This window comes from Leuciscus leuciscus (genome assembly GCF_965113295.1).
Source record: "Leuciscus leuciscus genome assembly, chromosome: 16".
Classification (NCBI taxonomy): Eukaryota; Metazoa; Chordata; class Actinopteri; order Cypriniformes; family Leuciscidae; genus Leuciscus; species Leuciscus leuciscus.
Window position 1 is genome coordinate 8,735,859 of NC_138740.1, and position 16,081 is coordinate 8,751,939.

Genomic DNA, 16,081 nt, shown 5'->3' on the forward strand with positions numbered 1-16,081 from the left:
TCTGCAGAGTGATTTACTCCAACTCTGAGTGAACTCTCTGCTCCTCACCATGGGGCTTCTCAGGTGCTGCGAGCAAATCACTCCACCCAAGTAGCAGTGCTTCGCCTTCTGAGAATATAGTTCCCCATATGGTTAGAAGATGGCTGTGTCTCATCTGAACTTGTTATTTGTATACGCTGTGACTATACAAATCACAACATGTAAATAGGAAAAGGTTATTTTGTCACTTATTATTATTATTTACCTCCAGTCTTTGTGCTAAGCTAGGCTAGCGGTGGGTGCGTCAGACAGAGTTACGGCACACACGGAGATGAGAAGGGTGACGTATCTGATTCTGCGGGATACAGTAAATAAGCTAAAGTCCCAACAAGTCGGCGTGTTGCTTTAAAGCTTTGAGCTTTTGTTTTTCAGAGAGTTTTCATGCTGCGCAGCACAAAGTCCTAATCAATAAAGGTTATAGCCTTCAGTTTTAAAAGCAACGCACATATTGGCAGATTTCACATCACTTCACTGAATAAAACTATATAGAATCTTGCAGGATGAGCTTCTTTAATCTACTCAGATTACAAGAATGTTACTTCTACTGTTACAAAAAGGCTAACATGCAAGTTGCTTATAAATTTTGGTCTATGGAGTCTATGGTCAAATTCTTGTTTTGCTTTATTTGCTATAAATATACATCTTTAATTTGCTATCTGAATTGTGAATGCTATTTTCATTAAAAAAATAAAATAAAATAAAATAAAAAAACAGATAATGTCTTAATAGGAGGATAGGGGGTCAACATCCCACTAAGGTTCTCTATATGGTAAAATCTATTAATTAGTCCAATCCATATTTTACTTGTGAACTGCCTTTTAGCTTATCTAAGAACTAATGCTACAGTATGTACCAAAAACTGGTACATCCGAATGAAATGTCTGGTCAATAAATTGCAATATTTTGGCTTGACGAAGATATTCATAATTGGCCTAAATGATTTGGCTACTGTATTGGGGAAGCACAGAAGCAAAACTAGAGTTCCCTTTCTGTCAGTCACTTGTGTCACAACGTTGTGTCGAGACAGACACTAGGGGTCACACTTGGGAGCCCCAAACACCTCTGACATTTCAGAAAAGGCAAATGAGAATTTGCATGCCACTCCTCCAGGTATTATAGGATGCTGGCGTGCTCCACTCATGCAGTTTTGTTCTTCAGAGCCTGTAAACGCCTCTCGTATGAGCAGAAGCAACTCAATCCGTTAATCTCTCTCCATGCTGCAAGATCTCTCAGCACATTTCAGCGGGATGTCAAGAGATATTGCACAGACAAGTGCAGAGAGTTATCCTAGGTGCTTCGGTGGCAGACTAAAAGAAGCAGTTTCACTTCTAAAACATAATGATTCAAAATGAAAATGTAATGTAATACTTTTAATGTAATATTATTACAAAGTGCACTTTTTTTCAAAAGAGGTAACATTATTTCTGAGGATAATGATTATCTTTCAGCTAGTTTAGGTCAAATTTTTCTGTGGATTTATGCATGAGTTGCATAAGTGGCATCCCATTGCATGTTACATTTATTTTTTTTCTTCTTTTTATTAAATGGAATGCATTTCCATGCGAAAATAGAAGTGTGTTTAATTGTATTGAATGTTCACTTGTTGAACTGAAACCTGTACTTGCAGATGATATATTAACGAAATAAAAGACACTTAAGTGTACTTAAAGTTTCACATTTAAAAAAGTGTATTTTGTAATTATGCCACATTAAAGGTACAATATGTAAGAATTTTGTATCAAAATATCCAAAAACCACTTGCACAGTGTTCTATATTTCTTTCAATTATGTACTTAAATTATCCTAAATGTTTTCCAAGAATTTGTCCTTTGTCACTTGTCTCCTGTCAATGACGTAATATCCGCGCTATCCCTGGTTTCTGCTCGTACTGCCATAGTAACCATGGCAACATATGTGGACAACGGCGTAATGTTTAGCGGCACGCTGTTATTGTTTCGTTCAAACATTATGGACCATGGCAAGCAGACTTTAGGACAAAGGGAGAAATAAAACAAGGATCAATAGCGGCGTGGCGTTTTCGAGATGCCGAGAGCTCCACGGCAAACTTCGACTTGACAGAGACGCCGCTCTTGCGTACTTTATTAGACAGGTGAGCAAATGTACATAAAACAAATCAATGTTATATTGCTCAACATTATGAAATGTTAGAATATGATCAGTATTGTAAGGGGTTTTACAGTCAAATACCCAGAACCAGGTATGATCAATGAAGACCCGGAGTCAGAATTATAATAAATTAAAGGTCCCATGACATGCTACTTTTTGTAGGCTTTAATATAGGCCTTAGTGGTCCCTAGTACTGTATCTGAAATCTCTTTCCAAAAATTCAGCCTCGGTGCAGAATTATAGCCACTACAAACCAGAATGAGCTTCCTTCAGACGGGCCGTTTCGGTGTCTGCAGCTTTAAATGCTAAAGAGGAGGAGAAAGGCGGCGCAAGGTGGAGGGTGGGTGTGGCCTTGACCATCTTGCGCAACGTACGCAGTCGTTCAAGCATTTCAGTTTGACCCAGAATCTGATCCAGATGGAGAAGCAACGGATGAAGAAGTTGCAACTCAGCGGCTCCAGCAGGACGTTTCCGAATGGTTAGTTTAAAATATTATGTCTGGATACGGTACTTTATTCGGATGGTTTACAGTTATTATCACGTAGCTAATGCTAACCTACTGTTGCCTTTTCATGAGAGATCTGTAATGTCTGTAATTTATCTTATTACAATTATATCAAGCTCTGCGATCTTGAAATGCGGATATCGCGCGCGCCATATAACCAACAGGAAAACGGTTATCCAAATAACAAAGAAGTGTAAGTTACAACACTCGCGTTACAGTGTGTGTATTCACACACATACTTGATGCTGTCTACCTTTACATTAGCGCAAGTAACTGCATAGCTAATGTTACAGCCACATTCTACATGTAACAAGCTAGGTAACCATAAGTAAAGCAACACAGTTACTGTATATATCATTAGTTGACTTACTTGTCCGAGGTGTGTAACTGAGCCAAAGAGAGTTGGTACTGATCCAGACTTTAGTTTCAGACGTTCAGCAAGCCCAGCTCTGTATTGACCCTTCGGTGTTCATTTGTACATCCAATTATTGAGCAATTATTATGCTTCGCTCGCTCAAAAGCCATGATATCTCTCGTGGACAAACTAAACTCGTGCGCGCGCGTTCCTACTTCCTAGCTCATTTTCTCATGGGCGGAAATGTTCTCTGGGCGGGCAAAGCAGAGAAAGGGGAGGTAAAATTTCTCCTTATAACGTCATAAGGAGGAGATTCAAGATCAGCCCGGTTGAGCTTCCATTTTCTCAAAGGCAGAGAAATATAGCAAAAGCTCGATTTACACCGATTAAAATTTCTAGAAACTTGGGGACCATATACAGGCTAGGGGAACTCATATTAATGTTAAAAAACCTCAGAAAGTGAAAATTTCATGTCATGGGACCTTTAATGAAAATATTTACTGAAGATAGTTTGCAGTTTCATCAGCAGAAGTCAGCTAAAGAGTCACACATGAGTTTGTACAGTTACAAAGATCACAGCAGTTATACCCTTCACCATGGTTTAAGCTACGTCCTTGCTTCAGGCTGAATGATTCTCATTGGCTTAGAAATAGATAAACATAGTAATTTTCCACACATATACAGATAGACTGAAGCATATCTCCATCTATATGCAGCTGACACTCGGACCCTGAAGTTAGTCACGTCGTGACCTTCCAGCTCTCAGATTTGGGTTGCTGGGCGCCAACATGTCCAGAACAACAACTCCAATAAAGCCAGTGGTTCCTTAACCTGCAACCTAAAAGACTAACACACACACACTGACACACAGCTTTTCCAAGGTTGGATTTGGCCAGGCTATAACTATAAACAGGAGAGTTGTCTCAAAACATCAAGATAATGCGTTCTTTCTCTCAAGGAAAGCTATATTTTAGTCTAACTGCAAAGTAAGGTTTTAACTATAGACTTCAATGACCCCTGTGACCTAGAAAAACAGATGTATGTATTGACACATGTTGAAGACCTTTCTTAACAAAACAAAACATCTTTCCATATTTCATTTCTGGAAGCCAGGCTAAATGAGCAAGCACTGTTACTGCATTCAAATATCAAATACGGACATTAGAGAATACATGAAAAGAACATTTTAGATAATCACACTGGTAACTTCTATAACAAAGTAAAATCTCATAAGCTTAGAGAAGTCATTCAACTCATGTGACATTTAAAGGAAAATATTGATGAATACCTTGATTATAATCACTAATTACATAATACACTCAAACAACAGTTTATTCTAAAATCCACACCCTTCAGTATGTTATTCTAATGTTGATCTAGCTTACTGCTAGTCTCATATAGCCAACAAACATAATATATTTTGTATCTGATATTGCATTTAAAGATATTATATTTTACATGTAAGAAATTGCAACATACTAATTACAAATGTGTAATTACAACTATATTTAAAAACATGACATACACGTTTCAATAGAAAATACATTAAAGTATATTTGAGTTTACAATAAATGCTTGTGAGTACATTTGACAGTACACTTTAATCAGAATAAGACAATATAAGTAATTATGAAATTACATATAAAGATTAACTTAAGTCATACTAGGCCAAAAACACCCACTTTAGTATAAATTTTAACAATACTACATTTTCATTTAACTGTAAATTAAACGCTGTTAATTGTTCTAAAAACATTACTATCAGTTTACACTATTATTAAGCATATTATTTATTAATTTTATATTATTAAATTTTATATTATTTCTGTAATAATTAATCGTTTAAAAAATACACTAAAGTGTATTTCTATTTTACAAGGGTTAAACTCATAACATTTCAGCTTCCTGTTAGCCTGATCTGACATCTTCAAACAAACAAATCTCTTGAAATCCCACCTTTCAGTCAATGTGTCGATGAAACGCCAGGTTTATTCACAATAAAACTCAAAATCAGCCTTCCCCTACACACAAAAACAAGAGAAAAAAAAGAGAGATGAATATAAGCCTGTCAGGTTGTTCTTTGCTTTGAAGAAGTGGATTTTCTCAAACCATCCAAGCCAAACTTTATCTAGTTAGGCAGTAAAAGAGTGTACAAAACGTCAACAGTCATGAGCGGGGGTGAACAAGTCTGCAGCTAATGTTTTGACAGGTCTCTGTGATGTCAAAGACTTGCGCTGTGTCAAGGTTCAGAGATGCTACTCCACTTTTCGCTTAATTGTTTGTGCTTGACAGGGCAGAGGTGGTCAGATGTGGTGGTTGTTTTGTTGGTATTTTGTTGCTCAAAAGCCTTCGGTCTAGTACTCCCTAGATGAGACATCATGTTGTTCATTACAGGAAAGCACTGCAAGAAAATATTGGAGGTTACCTTGTCATAGACTTGCATATTTAAACAACAGCTCTGTGTTAAAAAGGTAGGTCATAAAACATGGCTATTGCAGAGAAGCAATAATAACTGTTCATTTAACTTACATCAAGTGAAATGGTCCATATCTCATTTATTGTAATATTCTAAACAGTCGAACAGCTAAATGAAACAGCAACAATGGCCATTACTGTGATATTTTAGCGCTTCACACAAGTCTGTGGTGAGCCAAGACTCGGTTTGTTTCACCTTGACAGATCTTTGACTTCTGGTCTGGTCCACAACTCAGCTTAAAACAGTCCAGTTTCCTTTTTCTCCATTAGGAAATTGATTTTAAGTGATAATTTATGAACCTTTAGAGAGAGACCTACTACGAGTTCTGAGGTTGTTAATCGATGGTAAATGCTTTTGCAGAAGCCATCAGCCCTCATTATTTTAACTTATTTTTTAAAAATAATTGTGTTTAACAACTGAATTCATGGTCAGACACTAAATTACCCATGATGTTTTACAGAGAAATCCACCAGTGAGAGACATGGTGAGAAAATTGCTTCAAAAGAGCCACCTGGGGAACGGTACATTCATGAAGTGCCACAAACTATGTAATAGATTCGGTCTTGCTATCCTGTCAAATTACTTAAATATTTGTATATATGCATATTTTGCAATAACCCTAAAATATATTGTTTCTATAGATATAATCAACAACTTTAAACGAATAATTTCTCCATTTTCAATTGTCATTTGCTCACTAAAGCCATTAAGTACACAGTCTTGGTACCTTTGTCTTTTTTATCCGATTTTCAAATACTTTTTTTGCTTCAAAAAATACGTTTATGATGTGATTCGCTTCGTAGCTGGTTGGCTTGGTTCATGGTTTATAATCTTTTTATTACACGCCTCTGTGGAATACTTGATTCTGATTGGTCAATTGCGCCATCCAGCGGTAAGTTATTCCCAGATAACAACCGCTCAAAATAGAAACACAGGCTCATCCGGGTTACTGAAGTCAGCAGCGCTATACGCCTGCTAGGAACGTTTTTTCTTCGTTGAAGTTTTGCGTTTGATGAGCTAATAAAATAATTAAAACTCGTGGCATCGTGGACTCGCTCTCTCTTGTTTCATACAAACGCAACTGCTGCCATTTTGTGACTATTGTTTTGCACACAGTTAGATTATGAGATACAAACAGGTACGAATTTAAAACAGTTTAATCAATTAAATCAATATATCTTATCCCCATAATTATTTATATGGCGAAATGCTGTTTAATATCATCATCCTGTCGGGGGTTATTTTGAGAGATCCACCGGCTGGATGTACATTATCCCTTACTTAAAATCCCTATGAAATAATAAATAAATAAATCAATGAAAATAATAATAATTTGGAACTAGCATAACTGAAAGCTTGGGTGGGCACTAATCTCTATTTTGGCCCACTCATACAGACCATCTGACTGACATGTAAGACCAATCAGTTTTTATTTGTAGATGCTATTTAGGGACAGGTTTATATCTCCTCTGAAACCTATCCTATTTAGACCCATTCCTCATGAATATGACATGCTTTTTGTCTCCTATTCATGTCAGTGGTGTTTTTGGTCACTAAAAGACATTTAAAGTGAAGGCTTTTCAAAACGCTGTTTTCGGGTGATGTATGAAGATTTTCTAATATGGAGACATCATGAAATATTTGCATGTGGTAACTGCTGTTTATAGATATCGGGCATGATCTGGAATTTGATAGGCAGGAATTTGTGAGCAAACACTGATTCGTTTCATTTTGATTGACTGCCACAGTCCTCAGTGTGAAAAGATGGATCTCAAAATCATACAGTCACAGCTGAAAAGGGTTCAAATATGCAAAAAATTCTGGAAAACCAAAGAATTTGTGGGACCTGGATGATTTTTCTGAAGAACATTGGGCAGTTTAACTGCTAAGAACAAACAAGGGACTCAAGAACAACCATCTGTTAATGGAGGGACAGAAAGCACTCAGATTTCATAAAAAATATCTTCATATGTGTTCTGAAGACGAACAAAAGTCTTACGGGTTTGGAACGACATGAAGGTGAGTAATTAATGACAGAATTTAAATTTTTGGTTGAACTAACCCTTTAAAACTAAATTAACTCACTATAGCCATCATACCTTCACAATTCAGTTCTATGCTGCTCATTAATCAACTGGTCTTTTCATCTGCTATTACACAGCCTTGAAAAACACCAAATTGCTTCTCCAGCTTAGTACATGGTACCACAAAAAGGAAGCCCAAAAAGTTTGGTTTACTCTTCAATAGTGTCTTGACTCATGGGGTTTGTTGTCCAATCAATTTGTAGTCCTACCAGGTAATGCAGGCAATGACGTCCCTACATTTCCTGCCTTCTACCCCATTACACTTACATAATATTTGGAATATAATTTTGCTTTAGTGCAGAACAACCCAAATTGGCCTATTTTTGGTATGTCCCTAGGCAATTAGGTAGCTTAAGTTAACTAGCTACAATTTAAGTATTAAAATTCACACTGATCAAAGCGAGTATTTTCTGCAGGCATTTATCAGATTTCTACTGCCCTGTTTTTTGTTTCCAACATTTGTTTGAATTTAAGTACAATTAATTCAGTAATGTTTGCACTGATAAAAGTATTTCCATATATCCTTCCCTGACATTGCTGTACTGTATACGTTTCTGAGCTTCAGAAAGAGAGGTTGGGGTGGACTAACAAATTTCCCAGCACTGATGTGAGCAGCTAGACACCATTGTAGCCTTCTAAAGGCCCTTTTTATTTCAGCATAGAGCAGCGTGACTAGCATTTACTTAATGAGAGCCCTGCAGCTGGAGTTCCAGTCATTAAATGGAATGACAACCCCCTACTCTGAACACACAAAGCTCTCCTGCCTCGCTTCCTTGTGTGAAGACAATTAACGTAAACTGCAGCCATGTGTGCTATTGTGTACAACACAATTTCATTATTCATTCATTTATTTGTTTAGGAATTTATGCCTACTTTAGTCATTGGAGCGAAAGAGTGTAAACCAGCACTAAATGGTGAATGCTGTTAGATTTTAGATTATCACACTTCACTAAGATTACATTTTTTTCCCCATGAAGTTCTCCAGAGACAGTATTTAAAAGTTTTAATTGCCTGTTTCTTCCTCAACTAAGATTTAGGAAGTCTGCTGGTCATTTCCTTTTGCCTGCTGTCGCCATGGAGACATGGAGATCAGGTAGCCTTTGCCTCTGGCTGGTCTTGTTATATTGGTGGGTCATCATGAGCCTAATTACTGTTGAGTCTAATTGACTCCATTAGTGTTCAACATGAGCTTAAACTTACAGTAACAAATGTTTAATGGATCAGCTATGTTTAGTTCTGTATAACTCTGATTAAGCTCAGTTTAAAATGTTGTGGTTTAACATATTAATGTCACAGAGACCTAATACATGTAATAAACAGCAATTTTGTAATGAAGACCAGAGTGGCCCTGTCCCAAATGGCAACCTAAACACTTCCTAGGACGTAACGCCACTTTGACTGTCGGGAAGAAGTCTGCTGTGGAGCTCGCACCAGTGCGGGGTCTGCAAAAGTGCGCGTCGAGGGCGCATATCGACCGCAAAGGGGGCGCTCGCGAACACCCTTCTGAAACCTAAAATGACAAATGGGACACCCTACAGTCTCATGGACTTAATGGACACGCTGACACTGCAGCCATTGTAAGTCCACAAGCCTGAAAGTGCATATGAAGTGTGCCATTTGAATCCGTGTATCATTCGTTCAGTCGTTTTTTGAATTAATATTGAATATAGAAAAATAAGAAAACGGTTCCTTTTTCGTTTTTTCATTTTTTACAAAAAAACGAAAAACAAGAATTCAGCTGGATTTCTCGTTTTTCGTTCTCAGTTAGAAAAATGAATAAACAGCTTGAATATTCGATTTCTACACGTGGGCGGGAATTAAACGCCCATTTCCTCTGATTTGTCAGCCGAAGATCAAACTGTTCCGTCATCAGTTCTGCACAGCAGAATAAGAGTCCTCCGTTGTGCGGATTCCTAACGCATTTATTGCAACTACATTTAATCTTTTTCTCATCAAATAACCAGACTAACGAATGTCTCGACACAACCCGTACCGGGGAATAGACTAGACGGGGCTTTCTTCTGTGTAGACCAGGAGTTCTCAAGTGCCAGGGGGTCCGTGAAATAATTTGCTATTTTCCGGATTGTAAAGTCAAGTCACAGGGTTTTTTTTTTTAACAAGCACGCTGTGATTAATCTTAATGTTGACCTTCAAAAATATATAGGCGCGCCAAGAAGGCTATTGGCTGTAGGCTATTTTGGTTGATTTTTGGTGTGCGCCAGAAAGAATATAATAATCATTTATAATAATTATTATTCTTATATAATAATTTCAAAGGCATATGATATGTTGTAGTCATTTTGAAAGTACACAAATAGACATATAATGTTACTGTTTCGAATGAGAGTATTAAACGACAGTAGCTATTAAATCCCCTGTTGAGCAACACATCCAAGTGATGTCGGGTGTCGCAGCCTGTTCGTTATTAAAATAAAACAGTCAACCAAACATATAAAACGTTATTCTGCTTAATTGGTCTGTTGACATTCCAAACTAATTTCCCTTGCTGTGGAGATGCTGATTTACGTGTAGTATTGGGACTCGAATGAAGTACGAAGCCTTCTTTACATTATTAATTAGCATCCAAATGTTACATTGCAAATATGGATAGGCTACTGGACGAATGAGAGATGCCCGAAACCAACGTCTGCTCCTGTACAGTTTCAGTTTCTCGTTAAAATACGCATATTATGTTATTAATAGTGTTTATAATGTTAATGTTGTATTTTATTTACCGGTCTTTTACACTATTTATGAATATGCTTTTTTTACAACGATGTGACGCGCGCGTTTCCCTCTCAACATGACCCGGCGCGCCACGCACAAGCGCGCATCCTAGAGATATAAATTATAATACATTTTAATGAAACACAAGGCCTACATCATAAAACTTCTCCAGTTGTTAGATAGGCTAGTCAGTCTGAATGACAGTTTATACGTTAACGTTAATATAGGCCAATTATATAGTCAATGCATTATTCTTTTCTTTTTGTATTAGTGTTAAAAATATTTAATTTACAACTAATTATATTGATTTATATCTTAATTTATATATATATATATATATATATATATATATATATATATATATTAATTACTGGGCGAGTGCGACAATATAGGCTAACAGCCGGCTGATGCAAATCGTAGGTGAATTTATATATACACAGAAGAAAGCCCTATCTAGTCTATTCCCCGGTACGGGTTGTGTCAAGACATTCGTTAGTCTGGTGGTTTGATGAGAAAAAGATTAAATGTAGTTGCAATAAATACGTTAAGAATCCGCACAACGGAGGACTCTTATTCTGCTGTGCAGAACTGATGACGGAACAGTTTGATCTTCGGCTGACAAATCAGAGGAAAGGGGCGTTTAATTCCCGCCCACGTGTAGAAATCGAATATTCAAGCTGTTTATTCATTTTTCTAACTGAGAACGAAAAACGAGAAATCCAGCTGAATTCTTGTTTTTCGTTTTTTTTGTAAAAAATGAAAAAACGAAAAAGGGACCGTTTTCTCATTTTTCTATATTCAATATTAATTCAAAAAACGACTGAACGAATGATACACGGATTCATTTGGGACAGGGGCAGTAGATGAAGTCATAGACAAGTCCATGGGTCATTTTCAATGTTGTGAAACTGTTGTGAAATGTCACACAATTAACCAATCAGAAATTTTATTTTGGACCAATGATATCTCACTGTGCAGGGCAATCAAGAATGACACTGCTCAAACTCAAACTTGTCACTTATTGAGTTTGGCAAGCATGGACAGGCACGAGACCGGTGGCGTGTTTGATGATGAGCGCCACCTGTGCGCTGCACCGGTCTCCTATCTCTCACGGAGGAGCTTTGGAAGAATAAAAGGAGGAGCGACGACAGTGAAGGAGGAGAGAGGACCAGGCCTGGACTTTTACGTTATGTTTTATGTGTGTGCTTTACTTTTGTTCCCAACTCCTTCTTCGCTGAATTACTAACCTTGTTACACTGAGGTTGTAGCCAAATAGGATAAAAACAGTGTGGAAGAGATACATAGAGTTACAGGTCCAAGTTGGACAAAACTGTAGAACGATCAAACTTATATTAAAAAAGTACAAATATTTATTTTCGCTGTTGATGACAACTGAAAATGATCATTTGTATGTATAGTATTTTCTCTGCCTTATAGTAAACATTAGTGAGTGATTACATCATTAGAGTAATGGCCAGAAACTGCTCAGTCATTGTTGAAATGGTAATGACACGCAAAGCAATATTCAAGGCATGTTGTGGATAATGTTTATGATACTTTTTCATATTGATTCATGTGGTCCTTGGAGCTTGATGGTCATAATCATAATCTGTCATTTCAGCCCTCATTCAGAAAAAAATCTGTTTGGAAAGACATGAAAATGAGTAAATGAGAAAATGTTCTTATTGTTTCTGGAATGAGCAATTTGTTCAATATTTCTCCTGAAAAGCAGTCTCAGTTTTTATTTATTCACTTGAAAATGCTATGTATATTTTCATCAAAAAGTATAAAGAAAATAGCAGAATATTGTTGGCAAAAAGGGGCCAAAGTTTTTTTTTTTTTTTTTTTTTTTTTTGTGTGAAAATTGTGAATTTTCATTATTTATAATAGTTTTGAATTTTAATTTTAATTTAATATTTAATATTCATTATTCTTCAGAAAAAGCAGCATAAAGCTGAAATAAAATGTCCCTTCTGAGGGAACTTCGACACTGCATCATGGTGTAGATGCTTTGGGAACGCCTCCAGCCTGAGTCTGTGTCTGAGGGTGTTTTCAGACCTGTAGATCGTTTGTTTTGTTCCATGGGGATTGAAGATGGAGTCAGTAGAGGAGTCTGAGATGGGTGTTCTTCTTATCTTGCTCATTTGAGGGTCCCATTCTAGATTTGGAAGCTTGCTCTGCGATTTCTTCCAATCCGGATAAAGACCTACTTTCAGCCACATCTGGTTCTGAACCGGCCTTGCCCTCAATGGCCATTTTGGGGATTAAGGAAAGGGAAAAGATCTTCTTGCAGGATGCCCCAATATCGTTGTCTAGCCTGTTCATTTATGCGGTTAATGCTGTTGTGGCTGCTTGTGTCCCAATCCCCCTCACCACTTATAAGGACTGGGGGCTCAGGTGGCGCACACAATCTCAGCCGTCTGGGGTGAGGGCAGATCCAAGGTCTGTCATCGCCTCTCAGGCGGTAAAAAAAGAAGTCCTGACGCATTCTAGGTTTTGAAGGTGAGCCCCTCTTGGGAGAGAAAGTGTAGCACCACAAAATTGTGTTCTCACTCACAACACCTCTGCGAGGTCGATCTGCATCGCTTGAACTCTGCAGACATACAGGTTCAAGATGCTAATGTTGAAACTGATTGTGTCTCAAATTCAATCTCAGGATTGATTTGTCATGGTAGATCTGAAGGACGCATATTTTCATATAAATCGGGCTGAGGTACGGCCGAGTGGAAGTGGATTTGTTCATCTCGAAATCCAGGTCGACCCACTGTCCCCTCTGGTTCGCCCTCACACCCTCAGCTTCATCAGGGTTGGACTCCATGGTGCAGATGCGGCAGAGGCTGCTGTACACCTTCCCCCTGATCACTCTGCTCCCGGGAGTTCTAGCGGTGGTTTGTCAGGACAGTTTTCGAACCTAGTGTCTCTCCAGGAAGGCTCCATTGGGAGATTCCGACCAGAAAGGACCTTCTCTCTCAGATACAGGGGTTGATCAATCACCACCGACCTGAGATTTGGAAACTGTGGGTCTGGCCCCTGAGGGGTACCTGCTCATAGCCAATGCTTCAACCGAGGTTGTTGAGAGCTTTTTAGATGCTAGAGCTCCATCATAATTTATGTCCAGTCAGGGCCCTTAGGATTTACTTTTCGGTATCGCACTGGCTCACTGATGCAATTTGCTTGTGCCTACGATGCATGCGGTATCACTTCACCTCTAAGCATTAGAGAAATTTCTCAATCCTGTACCTGGAGATCTACCTTTCTGCAAAGTTCAGCTCTAACCATGATCAAACACAAATTAACCAGCTAATTAAGGTCTTCAGGAACTCTTGATAATTACAGACAGGTGTGCTGGATCAGAGTTGGATCTGAACTCTGCAGGTAGATAGATCTCCAGGAACAGGATTGGCAACCCCTGCTCTAAGGAGTTTTCGAAAGGGGCGATCCTGCAAGATGTTTATGCTGTGGCAGACTGGTCCTCTCCACACACATTCATAAGGTTTGATTGTGTCGGAATGGATTCAACCCCATGCTTTTTCATGTCATCTTGGGTCAATCCATTACGACCTTATTTTGCAGGCTTTTTTTCGGTAAGGCGGTGTGGTTATTAACGTTCCCATAGTCTCAACAATATGACACACAGCACCTTGTTCCCTTCTCAGAAGCAGGTTACATATGCAATCCCAGACGGTAATGATTTTCAAGGTAAGCTTTTAAAGTTTTACCCAATCAAAGCATCACTAGTGACAAATAAAGGAATTTAGGTTACTTTTTGCCAGGATTTAAGAGGTTTCTGTATACTTGGACTCCACACAAGTAACTCTGCCACAGTAAAACTGAGTAAAAGTAAAATTGGCAAATTAATTTTGAGAGCATCACATGAGAATAACTATTAGATACAGTATGTTTGATAATTATTTGAACCATTTAAATGAACTTAGAATGAATGTAGCTTTAAACACATTAAAATTGTCTATTCCCCATTCCGTCTGAAGCATTGGAACTTTTCTCAGTGTGCACAATGTGTCGCTCTTTAGAATATATGAATACAAAAATCTAGACCCTGTTCACCCATGCATGGGTACAGAATGATAAAGCAGGCACATTTTCCAAACATCTATTGTGTATGTGTGGGGTAGTACTTTGTACTGGAGATGACGACAGCACGGCTACTGTGAAACTAATTATATGATCCTTTATTGAACTCAAATGAGTATGCCTGATGACAATGGCATTTATTACAGTTCCACTCTATATTGTCTGAGATAGTTGAAGTTTCTTCATTCCCATTGTGTGTCACGTAATCGTTAGTGGAGGCGTCCAAATTGATTGATTAATGGAGTCATGAAACATGCACTTCTGCAACGCCATGAAACTTGAACAGGAAGTGAGTATTGCATTCTTCAGAACAGCCTGCTTTTACTGCTAAATTGCTGTTAAATAACTTAGAAAGAATTAAATAAGAGAATATTTAGAATTAAATTCTAAATTAAATAGTATTAACTTAATTCAGTAAAGTTTAAGCTACATAATGTATTTGAGCTTATAATTATTTAATAGTAATCCTATAAATCCTACTATTTGATATGCAAATTTCGAAGGCCTCTAAACGTGATCAAAACGTTGCTGAAAATCCTCTTCTACACAATTTACTACATCCCTTCTGTCATTTGATTGATAGTTTATACTTTTTACCAATGCCTTTAGGATCATTTATAATTATTTTAAAAGTGTCCACTTTCAGGTTGTGGTTTATGTCTTTTTCCTCTGAAATCTTTACTGATTTTTAATAATGTAAACGTAAGAATAACTTGTATATTGTTAGTAATATTACAAGATGAATACTTACTGGACTGAAACAACTTAGGTTTACTTGAGTTTTAGAAAAATGGTGTTAAAATGTGATTATCAAATATGGTACATCAGGCTTTTAAGAAACATTTAGTTACATCTCTCAATCACCATTGTATTGCTCACAATCAAAACTATAGAGGTTTGATCAAAACTAAAATATTAAATCAAATTTTACTAAGACATATTATTGGGAGATATAGTGATAACTGATATTCATATGAATGTTATGCAAGTAGTCTGCTATTCTGTTCCAAAGATCTCATTTATTTACATTTTATCTTATTTTTTGGCAATATAAATATCAGCAAATGCATTAAATCGCATATTTTTGCTCAGTTTGGGCCTCTGAAGAAAATGTAGATAATTTATCTGTACAAATGTATCCATGTTCATTCTAGTTTATTTTGATACATTATATTTGGTGTATAATACCGTTCAAAAGTTTGTGATCAAAATACAGTAAAAACAGTAATATTGTGAAATATTATTACAATTTAAAATAACTGTTCTCAATGTTGTAAAATGTGATGCTAAGCTGAATATTCAGCATCATTACTCCAGTATTCAGTGTCACATGATCCCTCAGAAACCATTCTAATATGCTGATTTGCTGCTTAAGAAACATTTATTATTGAACCATGAACAAAATATGGAATTTCAGCAACATTTTTAGCAGCATGAATAACAGGTAAGCCAACACATAAATAAACAATTATAAGTTACAAAAATATTATGTCCATGCATACAGGTTTATTTTAGTTGTTACAGCAGTATTCAACAAATGATAATAAGAACTAGTTTTAAAGCATCACAAGGTAAAAAGGAAGAGCACAAGGCACTGAAATCAGTGTAGACAAAGGCTGCTCTGCTGTATCCTAATGTTACACGAAATGCGTCATTTAATCATGGAAGTTTGCAAA